Below are 14,699 nucleotides of genomic sequence, written 5' to 3'. Positions count from 1 at the left end.
TTTTTGTGGTTTCATTTAACAACAAAAATAAAGTGCCATATTTCAGTCAAAATTTTCAATATTAACACCTATAGTTAGTGCTAACTTTAAGCAATGATTTTTTTTATTGTTAAACGGCTTAGGTGTACATATTAAAGTTTATACATATACATAGTTAAAACTTATACCATAAACTTATTTAAATTTAATTATTTAATTATTATTTAATTTCTACAACATGTTAGTGTAGTTATGTCGTATGTTTTTTTATTTGAAAATACATAAAAAAGAACATGTCTGCGGACATTTTTTAAACAAATATTTGCATTGTTTTGTTTTATTAATACATTTATTTACACGATTATTTTGCGGTTTTTGTTATTTGTTTTGTAAATATGAAACCATTGATGTGGAAAGAAAAACATTTAGTTTAATATTTTAACAATTTAATAATATTCCCAAACATAAATTTTTTCAATAGACAAATGAGAGAAAACTTAGTTTTTCAATAATAAAGCTTGGACAATATGAAATTTAAAAATAAATACCTTAACGCTTCGTCAATCAAATACTCTTTAAAGGGTTAAACGAAAAATCATAGAGACGAGACATTTTTATCTGTCAAACAAAAATACAACAAATCTTATGTCTGATACAACAACAAAATACATTTTTCTTCCCATAGAAATAGTATACAAGCAATTGTTGTCCTATATGTTTTGACCGACCTTCAACGAAAATAGACACCCCTGTCACGTATAATATAATTAATAAATCTAAAACAAAATCGATCGGAATAAAAACTACGGAATTGAAACCATTCCGAACAAAATGTGTGACAGGCCTACTTTCAGTCATGTCACACATTTCGTTCAGATTCCGTGTACCTCATTAATTCAAAAAAATTTAATAATTCTAAATTTCTGATTTTAATTTGACAAAGTTTTTAATATTAAACAAGTAAGAGACCTATATTCGGCTGTGCCGAATCTTTTATACCCTTCACCAAATTATACTTCAAAATAAAAATTTTAAATATTTTTAGGTAAACAAAATTTTTTTTTTTTGCAGTTTTTTAATTTTTTAGAAAAAAAATTTGAATTGTTTTTTTAAAATGGTTTTTTTTAAATTTTAAAATTTTTTTTTTTTTTTTTTTAATATTTTTTAATATTAAAATTTTGGTGAAAACAAAAATCGGGTTAAAAAACCTTTTTTCCGATTTTGACCCATTGTAGGTCCTTTGAAATATCTATCATTAGATATCCATATTGTCTATATTAATGATTTAGTAATCCAGATATAGATCAAAAATAAATAATAAATCGAGGTTGTCCTGTTTTTTTCCTCATATCTCAGCCATTTGTGGACCGATTTTGCTGATTTTAAATAGCAAACTTCTCGAAAGCATGTCTGACAGAATTATTGAAGATTCGGATCCCGAAGATATCTGGGGTCTTCAGAAAATTGTTTTCAACAGACAGACGGAAATGAAAAATGTAGAAATTACAAACGGAATGACAAACTATATATACCTTTCTCACGAAGGTGAAGGGTATAAAAAAGTGAAGTTTTTGGTACAGAAATTGATTACAATTCTTAGAAAAACAATTAATTATAAAGAAATATCAATTTCACTTTGAAAACATTACTTTTTCTGAAGAAGCAAAATGCGGAATTAATTCCACTTTCGATCGGAATGGAATTCTGTGACAGGCCTGTATATAACATTTTAAAGATAACTCAAAATAACATTTCGGTTTAAGTGAACCCAAATGTAATCGTCGAACAACAAATGCTTTCACATCATGTCACTGTTTGTAGCGAATTTAGGGCCTAAGGCTTAATTGAACCATACTTCTTCGAAATTGAAGCAGTAACTGTTACTGGTGCTTGATATCGCCCCATATTATAACAGAGTTATTTCATCATAAATTGGATTAGGGAACAATTTATTTAGAGCAAGAGGCAGTTACTAGTCGCGTATAATATTAAATTTGTTTATTAAATGCCATTAAATTTTGGTATCAATCGAATATAATAATTTGAATACAATTATGTATAAGGCAAACACAGCAGTCAGAAGGTTTTTTATCAGATATCGTAAACAAAACCTTCAATGCTTACATATATTTCAAAACTAATTGTTTAGACGTGTTATCGATATTTAATTTATAGATGGGATTGCGTGGTTTATGATACACCACGATGTATTTATGTATGTATTTGGAAGTCATTAAATTAGAATATAATTTGTAAAATTCAAAATATTGTTACAATAATAAAAAATGTCATTATAGAAAAATGTAACAATATTTATTTGCTCACTCATTCAAAAATTAACGTTAACAGCGAAACATTCATCGTTATGTACATATGAGCGAAATTGTGTAATAGGGTGGTCACACGGTATGTATTACATCTGTATTGTGATATGTATGTACATACATATTTGGACATTAAAAATGTTTTAAAAAGGTATATAGTTAAAAACAACAAAAATATTAACTAATAGAGGTTATTACATATGTACGTGTGAACGTGGAAATTATGAATTCCATATGTATCGAATACATACCGTGTGACCTCCCTTTAATACATACATAAGAACGTATTAGGCTGGCCCCGTTTGTATAGATGAAAATTAAGGGCTGACTAAATAAACACAGTTTGCAATGCAAGAAATTCGTAATACTTTATGGTAAAACCGTACATTTATGAACGCATAAGTGTTTTTTTTTTTAATTTAACAAGTTGTAAATTTTCCGCAAGATAATTGTATAAAGAACTCACAGAAAATATTCAAGAATCATAAATAAAAATAATGCACAAATTTTACAGATGTTGCGCACTAAAAAGTTGTCATGGAATAATAAACAAGCGACATCGCTAAAACAAAATCTATTGAGTTTATGAACACTGTGCACCTTTTAATCATATGTAGATTTTATCACACATTTCAAATTAATTTTAGGTACACCCTAATGTACAAGTATTATGTAGAGTAATGCTGGTGGATTTATACTTTTGTCAATGGATGATTTTTAATTTTACTTGTCATTGATTTCATAGATGAGAACAAGCATTGACAGAAAACAAATATAAAAGCAGACAGACATACAACATTCATATTTGCAACCAAAGAATAACTCTGCAACCATATGCAGAAAATTATACATAGAAGCGTTAAGTGTGGTTTTGTAATTCGAATAGAAATTATTCGAATAATCGAGGGAACAAATATTTTTATTCGAACAAATAAAATTTTTAAATTTAAAATAATCGATAAATAACACTATACAACAAAATCAAATTTTTTCCAAAATTACGAGGTCCGACCAATAAATTTTAATAGAGGAGACAAAAAAAAAGACACGTGTATCAGCGTTTTGAAAGTTTACATCTGAATTTCATTTGAGGGCGGGTTAAAGTTTCCCAACTCTGGCACATTCATATTGTTAATCTTCATAAGAGAACATATGAACATATACATTTTAGGTATAAAATGAGTTCCGCAAAGTTATGTAAAATGTTACGGATAATATTTTTGTAGAATATGTTAACCCTGTAAATCCTCAAGGCATGGGACTTTTTTGTCCTTCTTTTAAAAAAGTGCAAAAACCAACATTAAAACAGGGATTTAAGGGGTTAAACTGTTTTGCAAAAAAATTATAGTCCCTGAATACATCAAAACGGAAAATTCAACCAGAAAGTCAGAAAAAAGACATAACAAAAGAGAGCATAGGGTTAATTTCGCATTTATTAAGAATTTTATTTTAAAGAACATTTTAGGTATAAAATGTATTTATGTAAAATGTTACGAAGAACATGTTAACACTCTAAATCCCCAAGGCATGGGTCTTTTTTGTCCTTCTTACTTTACTTCTCTTTTTAAAAGAAAAAAAATATGCATTTGAATTTAAAAATGCGATTTTTCGCTAGTTTTTGGGAAAAACTTTTTAAGTTATCTAAAAAATTTCTAAATTATTTATACTTTTTGAAAAGCTAACTTTATATTAAATATTTTAAATAAAAATAAATAAATTGTTGATACCGAGGGGACCAGGTCCATCCAAAAACCTCTATTTTTTATCTAAAATTCAACTTTAGAGCAAAAACTCTCAAATCGCGTACTCGATATCAAAATATAGTAACCCATGTTAGATGGCCAAATATGTTTTTAATTGTTTTGTTAAGGGTTCCAATAACCACGCCCTTGGTATAGATATTATAGCCAAAAATTAAAAAAGCCCATTTTTAGGGATTTTTCAACACATTTTTGGGAATCGCATTTTTATAAATTTTTAAATTCAAATGCATATAACTTTGGATTTAGTCAAGATTTTTAAACAATTCTTTTTTTATTTGACACATACATCAAACAAAGAAAAATGGGGAAATATTTGGACCCGCTGTTATCAAATAACTGGAGTGGGGTGGGTAAAAATGTTAAAAATTTAATTTTCAAATGCGAATATATCCTTAGTTATAAGAGATAATTGATAGCTACGACGAGGTTTTTGTAGTGGAGGAGACACACAGAAAACAGATTGGTCGGAATTCGGTTATTAATATTAATGTTTAATAAGATAAACCGAAAATTAGTTGCTAATCTAAAAAATATATAAACACAACCCGTTTTCAATGTCTAGAAATGCAAAACCACAATGGCAATCGAATCATGATTTCAACAATTGAAAAATTGTTCACTTTAACCGATATGTGTCTTTGCTAAATTTTATTTTACTAATTCGAAAATTACAACTGAATTGAATTTAGCATTGTTCGCTCCAAATCCAAATTATTGGTTGTTGTAATCATAAAATTGTGTGTTATAAAAACCTTAACTGCAGAAATAAATATTCGATTACTCTACCTGAATAATTGATAACCAGGGAAACCGGAAATATGCTCTAAAAAAGCGTTTTAAGCGCTTTAAATATGCAGTAAAAACTTTCAAATATGCTCTTAAAATTTAAAAAATATGCTCTTAAAAAAACAAACTTTTACATAATTTTTAACCAAAAAATAAACCTATTTTTTGATGACATTTTATATAAATACAAAGCACTTCTTCAATTAAGGTTATTATTGCAATAAATTACAAAATATTGACTTAAATTTCCAAATAAAAATCGTTGTCTATTGGATCTGAAAACATTTTTATACATAGAAAATGTTCTTTCGACATCAACTGATGTTATAGGAGCAAATTTAAAAGACAATATTTCTTTAACACTTAGAGCGGTTAAGTTTGAATTAGAACAAAATTTTGATATTTAGATGGTGCTATTATTAAAATAGTGCTTATTTTATATTAAAACAAGTAAGAGAGCTATATTCGGCTGAGCCGAATCATATATACCCCTCAAAAATTATACTTCACAATAAAAAATTAAAATATTTTTAGATGAACAAAAAAATTATTTTTTTCAGTTTTTTAATTTTTTGTAAAAAAAATGTTGGAATTGATTTTTTTATTTTTTTTAAATTTTAAAAAATTTTTTTTTGTTTTTTAAATTTTTTTTTGGTGAAAAGCCATCTATTTTTCAATTTTGAATTTTTAACAAAGGAAGTAAAAACCTGTAACACTACAGCGAAAAATAAGTAAGACAAAATTTGTTTTTGATAAAGTCAAAATATGCTATTAAACAGTAAAATATGCTCTAAAAATGCAAAAATATGACATAAATATGCTCTTAAAACAAATATATGCAAAAATATGCATTTAAAGATAAAATATGCAAAAATATGCACTAACAAATCGATGCCAAAATTATTAAATAGTTCTGAATCGTGTAAATATCTTATCCATGTGCTCATTCGACTCACCAGAGAAAACATGCATTTGCATATTTTGGTTTCCCTGTTGATTACAATACAAATTAATTCGATGTTCTCTACCGAAAGCAATAATGAAATGGTATTGAGTTTCTGACATCAGAATAAAATAAATTAAAATTAATTGAAAATTTTAGAGTACAAAATACATCAGAAAATAGAAAAATATAAATAATTAATTGGTGATTAATATTTTGATATATCAGAGTAAATACATAGGTAAGTTCAGTATCTTCAAATGTAATTTTAATCATATTTATGCTTCTGCATCCATACATAAACATATTTTGTAGATGCATTTTCATGTTTACAATTTTGTGTCCTGAGTAAGAATGTGTTTCTCTTTTAGATTTTTTATCAACTCTCTACGAAGGATGTTATTTTAAATTCCGAAAAGCAGTTTGATACATAATGTTTTTAAGCTAATCATGAAATGAATGATGAGCATAGAATCAATTACTAATCCTGCCAAGCTGAATCTCACCAAGAACAATTCATTTATTATATGTACAATATACAATGTACAATTATTGTCCCTTATAATTGCATCTGATAAACCATTTGTATTTGAAGCATATACTATGTATGTTATAATAAATTTAAAAAAAGAAAAAAAAACTGTTTTTATTTCAATTTACAAAAATAAAAGAATCTTACCAGTCGTTATCACCGAATTATTTTTTTAAACGGTTGGGAGTACCATATATTCAGTAATTTCAACCGAATTCAGTCGATAGTACATGCAACCGACTGAATTCGATTGGCGACAAATTCGGTTGTGAACACGAATCTGTTTTCTCTGTGTATATATGTAATTGTTTTGAAATCGGAACACAACCGAAGAAATAGGATCGTATAGGTGTCCTACTTTGGGGAACCCTGGCCGCACCCCTGGTGCACCCATGCGGTCAAAATTCAAAACTAAAACTCTACAATACTTCTTCTTTGAGTATGTCAAATTTCATTCTAATCGAACTAAGGGTTAAGAAGTTACAGATATATTTCCATCTTTTTTTTCTCATACCACGGTCACGAAAATCAGCATTCGTGATTTATGCCATCGACCTTCGCTAATTTCGCATTCCGGACTCTTTTAATTCCTTTTATTTTAAATTTTGAGCCAAAACTTTAAAAACATTAAAGAAATATGGTAACATTCTTGGGAGCATAAGAATAAACTTTGGAAAGAAAAAAAATTTAGTTTACCTAAAAATTTAGAAGTATAATTTGGTGAAGGGTATATAAGATGAAGGGTATTGTTCATTACAAAAATTGTATCTGTTACAGTAGTTAAGCTTATTATTGGTCACTATGTTCTTAAAGGCATTCCTTAATCATGGGTTTTTATTTTACATCTACCCTCATTCATGCAAACATATTTCTTTTTCGGAAAGAAAAGCTTATGGACATAATTTCCATTTTAAGGTAGCGTTATAATTTTGAAATTTAAAAAGATTTGTTATGTTTTCATTAAAATCTTTTTAATGAATAATAAAACAAATAAAAATAAATTAGAACATAATGTCAATATGACATGATAGGATACCTTAAAATTAAAATATTAGATTCTATTAAATTTAAATATAAGCTATACCAATGGTGCGTTTTATATTTTTGTAATAAAGATTTTTTTCTTGGTATATATTAATTACAGGAGCCGCTTAACAAAATCAATAAATAAAATACCACAATTAAGTTGAAAAAGTGTTTTTTATTGAATTAAAAAAATTATTTATATTAAATAAGCCGCGTTTATAATCTTCTTTGGTATGTCTTTTGGTATGTCTACTATTGTATGTCTTTTACGAAAAAGACGCACTTACTTACTTATTGATGCTGTTTGATCTTACAAAACACCTGTAAGAGTAAACACGTCAAACAAATTTGTGCTAATAAAAGTGGTTACGCTTTTTTGAGTAAATATTTGCCATGTGTGACCCTACCTTAAGAGTTGCAAAAATAGAATCAAATATTTATTGATATTTACACAATTAATTCTTAAAAAACAAATTCATATCCACATACATACACACACAAATGTAATGAAATTTACTATATACATGTAGTTCTGGGTGACTGTCCCAATCTAGTGAGATAGTTGCATAAATAGCTACGCGACTAGTTATTTTATGTTCGAACACAGATTAAAAGTAGACTATGTACGTAATTGTCGCAAATGTTAAAGTTATTAAAAATTCGTCAGGCCATTAACGTGCCTGAGGCCATTAGAACAAGAAATGTAGGAACAAAATTAACATTAAAATATAAGCTCATTTTTACTTAAAATATATATATATATCCATATTTACCTGTATATGAGTTTTTGTCTCCGTAGGATAACGCTAACCTATTCGCAGGTATGACCAAAAAAATTTAATTTTTTAACGCCAGTTTCAAAACTCCATGTACAAATTTTTAAAAATTTTATTAAACAAATTTCAGAATTTTGCAAATATCTCTTTTAGTCTTTCCGTACCTGCGATTTAAATTTTGAAATTTTCGAGAAAAACCAATTATTTGGCCATTTTTGGCGAATGAGCTCTATTTCCTTAGTGTTATGAATTATAAGTTAATATTCTAAATATACTCTGAAAGTTTTACTAAAATTGGAAAAAGCTAAAGCTTAAATCGTGAAGGTCAAAGGTCAATTGACTTCACGCTAGATTGCCTGGTATGAAATAAAGTAACCAAGTGACAAAGAGCACATATGTGTCAAATGACCCAAAATATATAAATTGGAGTCAGACCATTACTGTCTATAATGGATACATTGACTGCTTTTAAATCTGCTGGGATATTATTTATGTACATACTTACGAGTATAATTTTATACAATACTCAGTCTATTATTGGATGGTATTATACATAAATATTAGTCTATCCATTCGAATAAGCAAACAATTTCTTGCGAATTATTTAAAAATTACCATTTTGGAATAACAAATAATTCGAATAATTTTATATAGAATAATCGAATAAAAATTATTGATTGCATTTAAATAGCAAAGGTCTAAAAATTACGTCTAGACAAGTAACAATATGAAATTATTTTGAACGAAAAGATTACATACATATATTGTTTTTAAAATCCAACAATTTTCTAAAGTTAAGGGGAGTCTTTCAATCATTGTAGATAAGTGGTACGATATATCCTTTTACAGATTATAAACGTAACCTATTAACTTAAATTATAGTTATTTAGCATAAATAAGACTGACTAATTTTGGAATGGATTTCGAAACAGATATTGTAGAGTCCGCATATGACAGGGAGTCAGAATTGCAATTATGTAATAAATATGCTATATATTAGTAGGGTATTCAATCGATTAACCGTTAATCGGTTAACCGATTAATTTTGGACGGTTAACTGTTCGAAATTGCCGATTTTCAAATAACAAATAAACCGATTAATTTGTGTCGATTAACCGAAATTCCCTTTTTTGCACTTTAAAAAATTTTTTTGTATTCATTTTTCCGTTTCAATTCAAATACAGATTTCAAATGAAAATTAGATATTTTTTTAACATCCAATAAACATGATTAGTGAGTATGTATAACAACTGACATATTTAATTTACATGCATTTGAAACTTTGTCTTTTATCATAACTAAACGAAACTATTAAATTAATCAAAATCTAAAACAATCCAAAAAGGAATATTCTTTATCGTGTTTTTGATTTCTCAAACATATACAATCAGCGAGAGAGTTTTTTTCCAAGAAAGTTTTATTATATAAAGAAAAAAATCGTTGAAATTATATTCTTTTTATAAAAGATTATTTCAGAACCCTAAAAAACTCACATATCGCTCATTTGCCGCAACAACGTCATAATTCAAAAAAAGTCCTTTCGACATTTTACTATTTCTTAAATAAATTTTCAACAAATTAGGCGATTTCAGAAACATAAATAGTAGATGTTAATATCTTTCTAATCTGTATTTAACCCAAATTTTTACTTATCAAATATACGAGAAAACATGAATTTTAATTTTGATGTTTACAACAAAAAAACACTCTCACAAAAAAAAATTGACTTCTTTGAAAACTGATGAAACAATATGAAAAATTATAGATCAACGCATTTTGTATTACTCAGTTCATAAAACACGGATTTTGAGTTATGACGTTGTTGCAGCAAATACAAAAATGATCTCAAATACCTTATTTGCTATTTTTTATGTTTTTGTACGCAAAATTCGTTGTTGTATTTTCAATTTGAAATGAAAATAGAAATTATTCGGTTAATCGAATAATTTGAAATTAACCGATTATTAACCGAATAAATCTAAACCTCGATTAATTATTTGCTCGATTAACCGATTAAATCAGAAACCCGATTAATTGAATACCCTAGTAGTTTGTACAATAATACTAATCAAAATGTTAGCTCAAAAGAAAGATGTTGAAAGTGATAATAAATGTGATGCGTTCTTAAAATGTATAAAAGTGATGTTGTTAAGGATGGCTTTAGATGATACGACTTTACATATGACTTGACGAAGAGAAAAACGTATTCTCCTCCATTATTTAAAAAATTCCTATTATTCGAATAATTCGATTAATTTATAATGTGTGATCAAATTATTCGAAAAAGTTCAAATATCTTATTCCTTTTATTTGAACAAAAGACAAAGCTAATAATTTGGATAACCTAATATACTATATATACACACACATAAGTATTAAATATATGGATGAATTTATAAATACATTATACAAATAACACACATTTTACATAAAATAAAAATATAATTTAAACAAAAACATAAACACTCGTAAATAAATAAAAAATATAACAAATACAATTTTATACTCTTAACATTTTGAATAGATTTACATGTATACAATGTACATATTTATTTACATTATTTGTTGTTTATGTTTACATATATGTAAATATTATTTTTATTTGTTTACATTGTATTAATAATGTATTAATTTATTAAAATGTAACGTGAATGACATCTGTGTTAGACATTATGAAATGATGACAAAATGAAATTAAAATAATTTATTTACTGCATCAATCACATTTTACCAAAAATTATTTACGTCTTTATGTATGTATTTGTAAATAATTAGAAAGAAGTGGTATAGAAAAAATTAAGTTTCACATGCGTAAAGGGGAAGTGTTGTTGAGTTTATTTTTAATGAATTTATACAGTTATATAGATTTTTCTATTGAAAGTGGAAACAAATTTTGAAATTTGTTATCAGCAGGGAAACCAAAATATGCAAATGCATGTTTTTTCTGGTGAGTCTAATGAGCACATGGATAAGATATTTACACGTTTCAGAACTATTTAAGAATTTTGGCATCGATTTGTTAGTGCATATTTTTGCATATTTTACCTTTAAATACATATTTTTGCATATATTTGTTTTAAGATCATATTTATGTCATATTTTGCGTTTTTATAGCATATTTTACTGTTTAATAGCATATTTTGAGTTTATCAAAAACAAATTTTGTCTTACTTATTTTTCGCTGTTGTTTTTACTTCCTTTGTTTAAAATTCAAAATTGAAAAATAGATGGCTTTTCACCAAAAAAACAAATTTAAAAAACAGAAATTTTTTTTAAAATTTAAAATAACAATTCGAAAAATATTTTTATCCAAAAAATTAAAAAACAGAAAAAAATTTTTGTTCACCTAAAAATATTTAAATTTTTTATTTTGATGTATAATTAGGTGAAGGGTATATAAGATTCGGCACAGCTGAATATAGCTCTCTTACTTGTTTTAATATAAAATAAGCACTATTTTAATAATAGCTCCACCTAAATATCAAATTTTAGTTCTAATTCAAACTTAACCGTTCTAAGTGTTAAAGAAATATTGTCTTTTAAATTTGCTCCTGTAACATCAGTTGATGTCGAAAGAACATTTTCTATATTTAAAAATGTTTTCAGATCCAATAGACAACGATTTTTATTTGAAAATTTAAGTAAATTTTTGTGGGTTAAAAATTATGTAAAAGTTTGTTTTTTTAAGAGCATATTTTTTAAATTTTAAGAGCATATTTTAAAGTTTTTACTGCATATTTAAAGCGCCTAAAACGTTTTTTTTATAGCATATTTCCGGTTTCCCTGGTTATCAGGAATCCCGCAATTCCCAAAAAAGTTATGAAAAATCCCAAAAATGGGATTTTTTAGTTTATATACATATGGTCGTTTTAAAAACTTAACATATCGGAGATTTCCTACTTTGGCGAACCCTGGCCTCAACACAGGTGGGCCTATGAGGTCCTAATTCGAAACTTAAACTCTACAGCACTTCCACTTTGAGCATGTCAAATCGGACTAACCATGGAGGGGACATTTAGATTATCATTTAATATCGTGAAATTAAACTTTAAGACGTGAAGAACTGTTTATGACTATTAACGATAAAAAATTAATTAGCGAAAATAAGTTTATTAAAATAAATTTAATTTTCAAATTGTGAGATTGTATGTTTTAGTGGTGGGTATGTAATAAAACATATATATTTATTAAATATGGTGTTATTTTGCATTTAAATTTGTGGAAATATTTAATTAATTAAATTAATTGAAAATTGCTGTGAAATATAACAAACAATTTTGTATAAAGGCGTTTTGAAAACAATAAACAATAAAGAGTGCCATCCATACTTTATATAAAAAATTATATATAAAATAATTTATAGATGTCTCTCTCATAGGGATGAAACGATACCACTAGGGTATACATGTACTCGATACTGTATCGGTAGTAAAGTATCGATACCTACTCGGTATCGAACAAAAAGCATCGATACTTATTTGTATCGGTCAATTTCTTCACATGATTAGAACCAATGAAACCTGAAGTAAATTCAAATGTACATGGTTCTAATTACGCGTATACTCGTATATATATGTAAATATTGTTTAAACCTCTATTTACTGAAAAAACGTTCTACAAATAAAATTTTTATAAAATTTAATTAATAATGAAAACATAACACAGGCTTATTCTATGAAATACATATATACACATACATACATATAGAATAATATCAATGTCCAACAAATTGAGACTTTTTGATTGGATAGCGACCCTATAATTCTGAAAGAGCATGTTAATCTATTGTCAGAGTTATATTGTGGAATTTTATGGGAATCATTTTTGTGGAAGATCTTAACCCTCTATCTCCTCTCTTTAGGGGTCAATTTGACCCTTTTTTCGAGAAAATAAAAAAGTCCTTTCAAAGGACCTTTCAAAAAAGACTTTTAAAGATTAAAATATTTTACAAAAATGTTTGACGGAAAATTTCCGTGGAGGTCACCAAAGATGTTAATAAAGCTCTTTACGCTTAATTAGTAAAATTACACGCCACCTCGGGTCTGGCATTTTTTGAAAAAATCACCAAAAATCCAAGTATGATCAGATGTAGATACTTGCTTTGAAATATTTTCAACGACAGGATCTGCATAGTCAGGATGGCTTTTTAAATGCTTGTGCAGATTTAAAGTATTGCCACAATACCGCACGCTTTTGAAGCATTTTTTCATTTTTAAACACAGCCTATTTTGTGGGTCCCATTTCTAGGGATTTTTGATCAAATTAAAGTTTTATAACACAAATTAAAAATTATCTTGAAAATGGTGTCACTTAGCTTTGTTTTGTTTAAGGTATTTATAGACGGCAATACTGAGTATTAACACTTTTCAAATTTAAAATATTATTGAAATCAGTCGGTATTTCAAAAAATCGTTTCGAAAAAACATTTATTGTTTATACGATATTATTAAAAATATTTTATTTCTTTGTTGATTGATATTTTTCTGAAAATTTTATTTTTATTTTATATTTTCTTGACATTTTTATTTGCCTTATTTGTTTTTATAAATACATACCCGATACATATGAAAATAAAAAGTTTTTCAATTGTTTTAAACAAATTTTCAATAACGACCGTAAATCAAAAAAATCATTTGTATTTTTTGAAAATCTAATACAAATTTTGTTTAGACGATGAAATTGTATTATGATACTTGAGTTTTTGACAAATATTAATACTCAGTATTGCCGTCTATAAATACCTTTAATAATATGAAAGGAGTATTGTTGACCGATACCTACTTGGTACTCGGTGCTAAGAGTACTTGGTATCGAAACAAAAGTATCGATATTTACTTGTAGTTTCTCGTATCGTTTCGTCCCTACTCTCTCACTTCTCCTTAATTACAATATAATTAAATTGGTTGCATTGGGAAAAAATCTGAATGTCAGATCTTACACTGATCTTGATCATGAATCATATAAATAGCAACCATTTAATTCACTATTCAAATTTATATATGTATGTACGTCTCTACAATTGAAAATAACTGAAGAAATTCTTTCAGTTAAATTTAACTCAAACTTTGTTTAAATTATTTTTTTAATGAATAACACTGTGCTAGAAATTGACACTTTTTTTCTGTCAAGAGGTGTACCCGGCGGATTAAACAAATTCGAGTACGCTGAATCCAATGGTGCTAACCGTTTTATTAGGTTAGCTCTTGTTTTCGAGATATACCGTTATTTCGAAAATGGAGGATGTTGCACAACATACATATATTCGCGTAACTCAAAAACGGTTTAGTTTATTGAATAAACTAAAAAAAACAATTCCGCAATAAAATTCCATTTAATATCATTAAAACAGGAGCTAGCCTAAAAAACGGTTAGCACCACTGAACTCAGCGTACACGAATTAGTCCTGCTTGATAGTTTCTTCAACTAGCACAGTGTAATTAATTAATTAGTTAGAAATTATAATAATTTAAAATAAATAATTTAAATTTTTTTAAACTTTTTTTAAAAAAAAATATAAAATCGATTAATGAGATATGATTATTCGAATAATCGTGTATATCATGTTTTTGC

This window comes from Calliphora vicina, chromosome 5, assembly GCF_958450345.1.
Source record: "Calliphora vicina chromosome 5, idCalVici1.1, whole genome shotgun sequence".
NCBI classification, from domain to species: domain Eukaryota; kingdom Metazoa; phylum Arthropoda; class Insecta; order Diptera; family Calliphoridae; genus Calliphora; species Calliphora vicina.
Note: the sequence above shows the minus strand (reverse complement) of the source record.